This window comes from Neoarius graeffei, chromosome 4 (genome assembly GCF_027579695.1).
Source record: "Neoarius graeffei isolate fNeoGra1 chromosome 4, fNeoGra1.pri, whole genome shotgun sequence".
NCBI lineage: Eukaryota > Metazoa > Chordata > Actinopteri > Siluriformes > Ariidae > Neoarius > Neoarius graeffei.
The window spans coordinates 103,847,959-103,860,271 of NC_083572.1; positions in this window are offsets into that span (position 1 = coordinate 103,847,959).

Sequence of the window (12,313 nt, forward strand, 5' to 3'; positions counted from 1 at the left end):
ACTTTGACTTGGCCATTCCAAAACATTCACTTTATTCTTCTTTAACCATTCTTTGGTAGAACGACTTGTGTGCTTAAGGTCGTTGTCTTGCTGCATGACCCACCTTCTCTTGAGATTCAGTTCATGGACAGATGTCCTGACATTTTCCTTTAGAATTCGCTGGTATAATTCAGAATTCATTGTTCCATCAATGATGGCAAGCCGTCCTGGCCCAGATGCAGCAAAACAGGCCCAAACCATGATACTACCACCACCATGTTTCACAGATGGGATAAGGTTCTTATGTTGGAATGCAGTGTTTTCCTTTCTCCAAACATAACGCTTCTCATTTAAACCAAAAAGTTCTATTTTGGTCTCATCCGTCCACAAAACATTTTTCCAATAGCCTTCTGGCTTGTCCACGTGATCTTTAGCAAACTGCAGACGAGCAGCAATGTTCTTTTTGGAGAGCAGTGGCTTTCTCCTTGCAACCCTGCCATGCACACCATTGTTGTTCAGTGTTCTCCTGATGGTGGACTCATTAACATTAGCCAATGTGAGAGAGGCCTTCAGTTGCTTAGAAGTTACCCTGGGGTCCTTTGTGACCTCACCGACTATTACACGCCTTGCTCTTGGAGTGATCTTTGTTGGTTGACCACTCCTGGGGAGGGTAACAATGGTCTTGAATTTCCTCCATTTGTACACAATCTGTCTGACTGTGGATTGGTGGAGTCCAAACTCTTTAGAGATGGTTTTGTAAACTTTTCCAGCCTGATGAGCATCAACAACGCTTTTTCTGAGGTCCTCAGAAATCTCCTTCGTTCGTGCCATGATACACTTCCGCAAACGTGTGTTGTGAAGATCAGACTTTGATAGATCCCTGTTCTTTAAATAAAACAGGGTGCCCACTCACACCTGATTGTCATCCCACTGATTGAAAACACCTGACTCTAATTTCACCTTCAAATTAACTGCTAAGCCTAGAGGTTCACATACTTTTGCCACTCACAGATCTGTAATATTGGATAATTTTCTTCAATAAATAAATGACCAAGTATAATATTTTTGTCTCATTTGTTTAACTGGGTTCTCTTTATCTACTTTTAGGACTTGTGTGAAAATCTGATGATGTTTTAGGTCATATTTATGCAGAAATATAGAAAATTTTAAAGGGTTCACAAACTTTCAAGCACCACTGTAATTGACAATCTTAAAAAAAAAATGCAACAAATTTAAGTACATATAGAAGACCATAATTTATGTTGTTAATTCCAAGCACAAATGCTGTTATAGATGTATTATTTCTTAGATTATGATATTTAATCATCAAATGCATTCTCTTATTAATGATGATCATAAAACTCATATTAAATTTCACACAATCTCGAAACACGCATCATCCAGTAACGTTAGCATCCTGACAGCGTTAGCATCAGTTTATTGAGTGTAAACTCGTCTGTCCTGAACATGCCAGAAAACTTCATGTTCCAGCTTCAAATCTGACTGTGACGAAGCGCTGACACTGCAGACTCCTTCCATTAACGATTACTAAACACCTCCTTTCAGAAAACATGACCGTATCAACTATTACACACTTTAAATCTTTTTAATGTGAAGCATTACTCATACACATCCCTGTGTAAATGTTACGAGAGAAACAATAATGTGTTAAAGCCATTTAAACCTGTGATTTGTAGCTGCTCTTCTGTCAGAGCTGCTGTTTGAGAAAATTAATCAACCTCAACACCTTCTGATGTGATATAAGTAAAAAAAAAACACATTGAAACGATATTTAAGATTGTTCGAGACATGTTGTCATGAGCACAGCTCCTTCAGTGACAAGGACAAGATGAGTTCATTCCTTTAATTATGAACATTTTATTACAAACAGGATAAAATTAATTGTGAAGCCCTGAGAGAAGTATACGTACAGCAGACATGATACAATGCTGTTTTAAGACCTGCTGGTAACGGTGTGGTGGGATTTAACCCTGACTTGATTTCTACCTTGAGAGAAAGAGAGCGATGCAGCAGAGCTTTAGTCCTTTAATCTGTCCAGCTCTCTCACCATTCCATCTGGTCAAACAGATCAGCTTCCAAAGGTTCAACGTTCATTCGAATATCACCATCATCTCAGAGACAGTGTGGTGTTTTTATGTATATGTAATCACACATACAGTAATGTGTTTATATATATATATATATATATACACACACATTGGGTGGCACGGTGGTGTAGTGGTTAGCTCTGTCGCCTCACAGCAAGAAGGTCCGGGTTCGAGCCCCGTGGCCGGCGAGGGCCTTTCTGTGTGGAGTTTGCATGTTCTCCCCACGTCTGCGTGGGTTTCCTCCGGGTGCTCCGGTTTCCCCCACAGTCCAAAGACATGCAGGTTAGGTTAACTGGTGACTCTAAATTGACCGTAGGTGTGAGTGTGAATGGTTGTCTGTGTCTATGTGTCAGCCCTGTGATGACCTGGCGACTTGTCCAGGGTGTACCCCGCCTTTCACCCGTAGTCAGCTGGAATAGGCTCCAGCTTGCCTGCGACCCTGTAGAACAAGATAAAGCAGCTAGAGATAATGAGATGAGATGAGATACAGTGGTGCTTGAAAGTTTGTGAACCCTTTAGAATTTTCTATATTTCTGCATAAATATGACCTAAAACATCATCAGATTTTCACACAAGTCCTAAAAGTAGATAAAGAGAACCCAGTTAAACAAATGAGACAAAATATTATACTTGGTCATTTATTTATTGAGGGAAATGATCCAATATTACATATCTGTGAGTGGCAAAAGTATGTGAACCTTTGCTTTCAGTATCTGGTGTGACCCCCTTGTGCAGCAATAACTACAACTAAACATTTCTGGTAACTGTTGATCAGTCCTGCACACCGGCTTGGAGGAATTTTAGCCCATTCCTCCGTACAGAACAGCTTCAACTCTGGGATGTTGGTGGAGTTCCTCACATGAACTGCTCGCTTCAGGTCCTTCCACAACATTTCCATTGGATTAAGGTCAGGACTTTGACTTGGCCATTCCAGAACATTAACTTTATTCTTCTTTAACCATTCTTTGGTAGAACGACTTGTGTGCTTAGGGTCGTTGTCTTGCTGCATGACCCACCTTCTCTTGAGATTCAGTTCATGGACAGATGTCCTGACATTTTCCTTTAGAATTCGCTGGTATAATTCAAAATTCATTGTTCCATCAATGATGGCAAGTTGTCCTGGCCCAGATGCAGCAAAACAGGCCCAAACCATGATAATACCACCACCGTGTTTCACAGATGGGATAAGGTTCTTATGCTGGAATGCAGTGTTTTCCTTTCTCCAAACATAACGCTTCTCATTTAAACCAAAAAGTTCTATTTTGGTCTCATCCATCCACAAAGCATTTTTCCAATAGCCTTCTGGCTTGTCCACGTGATTTTTAGCAAACTGCAGACGAGCAGCAATGTTCTTTTTGGAGAGCAGTGGCTTTCTCCTTGCAACCCTGCCATGCACACCATTGTTGTTCAGTGTTTTCCTGATGGTGGACTCATAAACATTAACCAATGTGAGAGAGGCCTTCAGTTGCTTAGAAGTTACCCTGGGGTCCTTTGTCACCTCGCCAACTATTACACACCTTGCTCTTGAGGTGATCTTTGTTGGTCGACCACTCCTGGGGAGGGTAACAATGGTCTCGAATTTCCTCCATTTGTACACAATCTGTCTGACTGTGGATTGGTGCAGTCCAAACTCTTTAGAGATGGTTTTGTAACCTTTTCCAGCCTGATGACCATCAACAACACTTTTTCTAAGGTCCTCAGAAATCTTCTTTGTTCGTGCCATGATACACTTCCACAAACGTGTTGTGAAGATCAGACTTTGATAGATCCCTGTTCTTTAAATAAAACAGGGTGCCCACTCACACCTGATTGTCATCCCATTGATTGAAAACACCTGACTCTAATTTCACCTTCAAATTAACTGCTAATCCTAGAGGTTCACATACTTTTGCCACTCACAGATATGTAATATTGGATCATTTTCCTCAATAAATAAATGACCAAGTACAGTATAATATTTTTGTCTCATTTGTTTAACTGGGTTCTCTTTATCTACTTTTAGGACTTGTGTGAAAATCTGATGTTGTTTTAGGTTATATTTATGCAGAAATATAGAAAATTATAAAGGGTTCACAAACTTTCAAGCACCACTGTATTTGCATTGTCTTTTCGCTATGTCCACTAACACCTCCAACACCTGGTTGTGGCACCAAGTGTAGAGACGTAAAAGGTGTTTACACGTCAACAGCACATGACTCAGTGTGCCTCGTTCCACACCACAACAAAGGCAAACATCAGAATGAGAATAACCCCACGGCTTGAGGTTAACTGGTGATGGTAGGAGATCATACACTGATCGCAGAAGGAACGATATCGCAGGTTGGTCCATATCCAGTAAATGTAAACACACACACACACACAGAGTGGTGCTTGAAAGTTTGTGAGCCCTTTAGAATTTTCTATATTTCTGCATAAATATGACCTAAAACATCATCAGATTTTCACACAAGTCCTAAAAGTAGATAAAGAGAACCCAGTTAAACAAATGCGACAAAAATATTATACTTGGTCATTTATTTATTGAGGAAAATGATCCAATATTCCATATCTGTGAGTGGCAAAAGTATGTGAACCTTTGCTTTCAGTATCTGGTGTGACCCCCTTGTGCAGCAATAACTACAACTAAACATTTCTGGTAACTGTTGATCAGTCCTGCACACCGGCTTGGAGGAATTTTAGCCCATTCCTCTGTACAGAACAGCTTCAACTCTGGGATGTTGGTGGGTTTCCTCACATGAACTGCTCGCTTCAGGTCCTTCCACAACATTTCCATTGGACTAAGGTCAGGACTTTGACTTGGCCATTCCAAAACATTAACTTTATTCTTCTTTAACCATTCTTTGGTTGAACGACTTGTGTGCTTAGGGTCGTTGTCTTGCTGCATGACCCACCTTCTCTTGAGATTCAGGTGGGGTTTACATTAGACCGTATCAGCGGATCATCAGATTAACGTTTTTAAAACGATTAGTGTGCACACAGCAACGCCAATACACGGATATGCTCGGCTCCGCAGGCATCCTGCGCTCCAAATCACTCCGCCCTGAACAGCGAGTGCCCTCTGGAGGGTGCGCACTCCGGCCCTGCGCAGCTCACAGAGCGCGCAAGTGGAGCGCACGAGCAGTGATTTGGGACTGAGCCGCTGTGTGTGTGATCTCAGTGCATGTCGGGCATGCGCGTCACTTACCACTTGCAAGTGGAAGGATGGCAAGCCTAAAGACAATCATAACTACACAATGGGCAGTATTTGCATCAGTATTTGCAGTATTTTCATACTTTTATACTCTTTAATGAAAGGTGATACAAGGCGGAAATCCGCGCCGTTTTTCAGCAGTCGCATCACATGACCAACGCCAGCGAATCAGGAAGGTGGATGTCACAGTGACGTTGTCCAATGACAACGCCAGCTAGAGTTCAGCACAGCGTATCCGCGTATTCTCAATGTTTACACAGCACCGGACCAGACACGATCTGGATTGAATATGTGGACCCTGGCGGATTCCTGTTTCCCGGCGTTTCCAGGCGTTTTAATGTAAACGGACAGTGCATCCGCGAAGAAAACGAGACAGATACGGTCTAACGTAAACTTGGCCTCAGGCTACATCCACACGACAATGGCAACGAGATGTTATTTAAAAAAATATCGCGTCCACATGGGCAACGATAAGTAAAATATCAGGTTCATATGGCAACGCAACGCTTGCTGAAAACGATGCAATACACATGCCACACATCTAGGGGCGCTGTAAGACGGTCCCTTCGGAGACACCAGAACAATAGAAGAAGTAAGGACGCATGCGCATAAACTATTATGCACGAGACTTCATATTAGCCACAAAGTCAGAAAAATCTGCTCGTAAAATTACATTATAATGACCAAATACAATGAAAAGTATTTTTCCAGTCTCACCTGTGAAAGGTAATCCCATGTGATCTCATTTAGACGGTAAACCTGTTGGTACAGTTAAACGCAGCACATGAATGAGGCATCTTTATTCTCCGCTTTGACCCATCCAATATGGCGGCGAGGATGACGTATGATTCTACGCGGAAGGCGGCATCTTTAATGGTCCGGAATAAATTGAATGCTACACGTTGATGGATTAATTTGTTCTTCTACGCCCTTTTTGAGGAATGTATTGTAGGACTTAAACCAACATCTGAAAAGGTGAGATCGCTCCTTTTTTTTCCCCTATTTTTGCTGGCGGGATTGACTCTGCCCTAAGGGCTATTCTCTCTCTCTCACTTTGCACCATTACATAATAAATATTCACAGTGAAAATATTTTGTAAGCGTGTTTCATGAACCAAGTTATAGGATTTGTTGACAACTCGCATCGAGTTTGTTACACTTCTACCCGGCATGAAGCACTGACAGTCATGTGGTTGTGACGTCATCGTAAACAAATCCGTTCTACTCATCCAGACGACTTCGCAACGGCGCCGTTGCCAGATCTTTCCACTCTGGGACCCGTTCTCAAAAGATTGCATTTTGGGGCACCCAAAATGCCGGTGCCGTATGGACGCCAGGCCGAAACGATAAACAATTGTATCGGATTCACCTGAATCGGTTGCCGTGTGGACAGGGCCTCAGTTCATGGACAGATGTCCTGACATTTTCCTTTAGAATTCGCTGGTATAATTCAGAATTCATTGTTCCATCAATGATGGCAAGCCGTCCTGGCCCAGATGCAGCAAAACAGGCCCAAACCATGATACTACCACCACCATGTTTCACAGATGGGATAAGGTTCTTATGCTGGAATGCAGTGTTTTCCTTTCTCCAAACATAACGCTTCTCATTTAAACCAAAAAGTTCTATTTTGGTCTCATCTGTCCACAAAACATTTTTCCAATAGCCGTCTGGCTTGTCCATGTGATCTTTAGCAAACTGCAGACGAGCAGCAATGTTCTTTTTGGAGAGCAGTGGCTTTCTCCTTGCAACCCTGCCATGCTCACCATTGTTGTTCAGTGTTCTCCTGATGGTGGACTCATGAACATTAACATTAGTCAATGTGAGAGAGGCCTTCAGTTGCTTAGAAGTTACCCTGGGGTCCTTTGTGACCTCTCCGACTATTACACGCCTTGCTCTTGGAGACGTGTGTGTGTATATTGAGGTATTTCACTCACGTGACCAAGTCATGTGATGCTGCCATTTTGGACGGCACGGCTCGAATCAGTTTGAATGCGAGGAAGGCGACAAACGAAAAACATAAAAGAAAAAGGAGCGAGATGCAGAAAACACCTTCACTATCCAGCGACGTAGGGCATTTACAGGGCGAGCAGAGGGAGAGGTATTTGCAAAAATTGAGTTTAGCAGGCTTAGAGAACGACGTTTACCTGCTTCCACCAGGATTGTTCACTGACGTACGGAAGTACACGAAGCCCTCGTCTTTACCTGACTTCGGCCCACATGATCTGTATACCTATGTCGTTAAAAACCCATCGCCATACACAGGTATTGATCTGAAAGCGTATACGAGTTTGGATGCCTACAAATATTTTGTGTCAGGCTGGGTAACATGCCTACATCAATGGGTCGTCCCTGGAGCCGGTGGTCGCCATCTGATTACAGCTAAAGTTTGTTCACATTTTCATTTACTTTCGGTCCTCAGGATAAACAAAATGTTATTTAATGTCATTGAAATAACTTCTTAGTCTGTTGAGACATGGCCCGTTATAAATTTGCTGTTACCAGGCAATGACCAAGAACTGTATTATTAGGGTCGGTGTAGTTGTAGCAGTGCATTAGCAACTAGCTGTTAGCACTAGCTAATGTCAACAACATCATAGCTGGTATGTTACTGTAGCAATGTTTACGTTCAGTCATTTGGATGACTGTTAAAACCTTTCAGTCTCAAGTTTTTCCTTTACTGGATTTACTAGTTTACTGAGCTAGCGCGCTCGGCCAAGCCGGGAGCCATCGCGCGCTCTCCGGCCAAGCCGGGAGCCATCGCGCGCTCTCCTGCCAAGCCGGGAGCCATCGCGCGCTCGCCGGCCAAGCCGGGAGCCATCGCGCGCTCGCCGGCCAAGCCGGGAGCCATCGCGCGCTCGCCGGCCAAGCCGGGAGCCATCGCGCGCTCGCCGGCCAAGCCGGGAGCCATCGCGCGCTCGCCGGCCAAGCCGGGAGCCATCGCGCGCTCTCCGGCCAAGCCGGGAGCCATCGCGCGCTCGCCGGCCAAGCCGGGAGCCATCGCGCGCTCGCCGGCCAAGCCGGGAGCCATCGCGCGCTCGCCGGCCAAGCCGGGAGCCATCGCGCGCTCGCCGGCCAAGCCGGGAGCCATCGCGCGCTAGCTCAGTAAACTAGTAAATCCAGTAAAGGAAAAACTTGAGACTGAAAGGTTTTAACAGTCATCCAAATGACTAAACGTAAATATTTCTACAGTAACATACTAGCTACTGTTGTTGACATTAGCTAGCTTGCCGTCCAAAATGGTGGACACCGGGGCGTCACGTGACCCTGTGACGTCAGGTGAAATACCTCAATATCCCATTCCAAACAAAACTGCAGTGGATTACTTGAGGCCCAAAAGGATGAATGAAACTCTGTCCATCCGTCGCTTAATCATCAGGGTCCTTTGTTGGTCGACAACTCCTGGGGAGGGTAACAATGGTCTTGAATTTCCCTCCATTTGTACACAATCTGTCTGACTGTGGATTGGTGGAGTCCAAACTCTTTAGAGATGGTTTTGTAACCTTTTCCAGCCTGATAAGCATCAACAACGCTTTTTCTGAGGTCCTCAGAAATCTCCTTTGTTCGTGCCATGATACACTTTCACAAACATGTGTTGTGAAAATCAGACTTTGATAGATCCCTGTTCTTTGTTTAACTGGGTTCTCTTTATCCACTTTTAGGACTTGTGTGAAAATCTGATGATGTTTTAGGTCACATTTATGCAGAAATATAGAAAATTCTAAAGAGTTCACAAACTTTCAAGCACCACTGTGTGTGTGTGTGTGTGTGTGTGTGTATATATATATATATATATATATATATATATATATATACACACTGAGTCAAAGTCAATTTCAGTAAAGAGTAAATGAAGTTGATTACCTCACCCGAGACAGAGTCCACCAGGGGACGAAGTATTGTTCTTTTGGTGGGGTTTCTTTGTTTGTTTCTTTGTATTTTTGTTAGCAACATTACGGGAAACAGCTGGATCAATCTTAATGAAACTTTCAGGATAGATGGGCAGTGGTCTCAAATAGAACCTCCAACATTTTGAGGGTCATCTGGTCAAGGTCACCAAAAAGATCAAAATCATTTTTTTTGCGATATCTTCCTTCATATTCATCATCTTTACTTCAAACCAATTCCAAAATGTTCATCTTCCAATTTTGCTTCCACTGCTATGCTACATGATGAAATAAAACTCTCTCTCATAGTTTTCTTAGCGGTTGGGGGTCAAATGTCAGGGGTGTCAAGGTTGTTGCTAAAATCTGCATATTTTCCATGATAACTCAAAAACAGTTAGAGATAGAGAGATGTTTATCAGTATCAACATATAGGAAGTCATATACTGTATAGGCTTTCATTTGGCACCATGATCCTTGTTTGCTTGTCTGTCTGTTAACAATCTAGCATCTAGATGGTTGCACCAATTGACTTCAAATTTTCAGCATAAGTGGGCAATGGTCTGTAGATTACCCGATTAAATTTTGGGGGTAATCGGGTCAAGGTGAAGGTCACTGGAAAGGCCAAACTTTCGGTCAAAATAACATATTTTCCATTGTAACTCAAAAACGGTCGCCAATAGACAGATGTTTACTATTATGAGCATATAGGAACTCACATATGGCCTTTCATTTGGCACCATGATCTTTAACCTTGAGTGACCTTGAAAGGTCAAACTCAAGGTCACGGATTTCCAGAGGGCTGTAACTTGAAAACAGTTGATGTTAGACAGATATTTACCATTATCAACTTGTAGGAAGTGTCATATGGGCTTTCATTTGGCCCCATGATCTTTGACCTTGAATGACTTTGAAATCTCAAACTCAAGGTCATGGATTTTCATAGGACTATAACCTGACAGCTGATGATTGAGAAATATTACCATTATCAACATATAGGTGTAAAATAAGTGCTGCCGGGTGAGATATGTTTTGCCTGGTAACACTTGTTTTACGTAAAGTGTATGTAACGCCTCTGAACCCCACTTTTTTCCTTATACAAAGCAACAATCATTATGTTGGTCGACCGTGTGTTTTTGAACCAGAGCTGATCCAAAAGGCCATAAATTAATGGAAAATCAATAAGATCAGTCGATTTTCATGGAATCTGCCAAGACTTATCCGGAAGATCCCGAAGGGGTGCGTGACGTCACACGTGTAACAATTCAGGTATCAGTTTCGTTCCCATGCGCAGCAGTGGTTCGATCAGCCTCAATATGGAATAACATTTTGGAGAGAATTCTGATAGTGATTGGGATTCTTATATGTTGGATGAAGGGGCAGATGATTACCAAGGATATTCCGGAGTAAATGGTTATCTTTTCGAGCCCCTAGTCTTCCTCTGTAGCGCGCGCCAGATAGATAGATAGATAGATAGATAGATAGATAGATAGATAGATAGATAGATAGATAGATAGATGTGCAGAACACGGTGGTTACCTTTCATCATGTTTTCCTGAACAAAACTAAAAACAAATCGAGTCTTGCAATATTGCAATCTGAGAGCATTTAACACGTTTCAGTTAATAATTAATAACGATGATTATGCAGGGCGGCACGGTGGTGTAGTGGTTAGCGCTGTCGCCTCACAGCAAGAAGGTCCTGGGTTCGAGCCCCGTGGCCGGCGAGGGCCTTTCTGTGTGGAGTTTGCATGTTCTCCCCGTGTCCGCGTGGGTTTCCTCCGGGTGCTCCGGTTTCCCCGACAGTCCAAAGACATGCAGGTTAGGTTAACTGGTGACTCTAAATTGACCGTAGGTGTGAATGTGAGTGTGAATGGTTGTCTGTGTCTATGTGTCAGCCCTGTGATGACCTGGCGACTTGTCCAGGGTGTACCCCGCCTTTCGCCCATAGTCAGCTGGGATAGGCTCCAGCTTGCCTGCGACCCTGTAGAAGGATAAAGCGGCTAGAGATGATGAGATGAGATGAGATGATTATGCACGTGTGCGCATTTTTTTTCCTGTTAAAGTGCATCAGATATGATGAGATCGGATGTCGCGAGCGTGTAAATGTTGCTCATAATCCTGTTTCTAGTGTACTGTGTGTGATAATAGGGGAATCAATGAACTGTCCAAATGTCAGATCAAAAGTCATTTATTAAATAAATGTGTTTATGTGGGCGGCACGGTGGTGTAGTGGTTAGCACGGTCGCCTCACAGCAAGAAGGTTCCGGGTTTGAACCCAGCAGTCGGCAGGGGCCTTTCTGTGTGGAGTTTGTGTGTTCTCCCCGTGTCTGCGTGGGTTTTCTCCGGGTGCTCTGGTTTCCCCCACAGTCCAAAGACATGCAGTTAGGTTAATGTGGGGTGGCCTTGGGCTGAAGTGCCCCTGAACAAGGTACTGAACCCCTGACTGCTCCCCGGGTGCTCTAGTGTGGCTGCCCACTGCTCTGGGTGTGTGTGTGTGTTCACTGCTTCAGATGGGTTAAATGCAGAGGATGAATTTAAGTGTGCATGTGACAAATAAAGGTTTCTTCTTATTATTTTTTGCTCCAATAATTCTCATGTGGTTGTTCTGGTGGTGATGAACACTTGATGAATCAAATTTATTATTAGTAGGCGACACGAAATCCACCCGCTTCGTTTGCACAAACCTCACCCACTGTCGCTTTAGATTAGTGTCATTTCTCGGAAATTTATGAACTGAATGTCCTGTTGTATATGGATTTCAACATCAAAACACAATGCAGCATTTTCCCATTGTTATTTTTGTAAGATTCAAACAACAATATCCAATTTCAGCGAGTAAACAAGCACAGAGTCAGTTGAACCAAAATGACCCAGATAATAACCGGGGTTCCACACGTGACCTCATGAGAGATTTGCCCTGACGCAAGGCTGCCTTTTTCCAGTATCTGGAAGCCATGATTTATCGATAGTTTTGTGCTTGATAATAAAATAACAAACTTCTTCTTTTGGCTGCTCCCGATTAGGGGTCGCCACAGCGGATCTTTCGTCTCCATTGCTCCCTGTCTTCTGCATCCTTCTCTACCACACCTGCCACTTTCATGTCCTCTCTCACCACATCCATGTATCTCCTCTTTGGCCTTCCTAGTTTTCG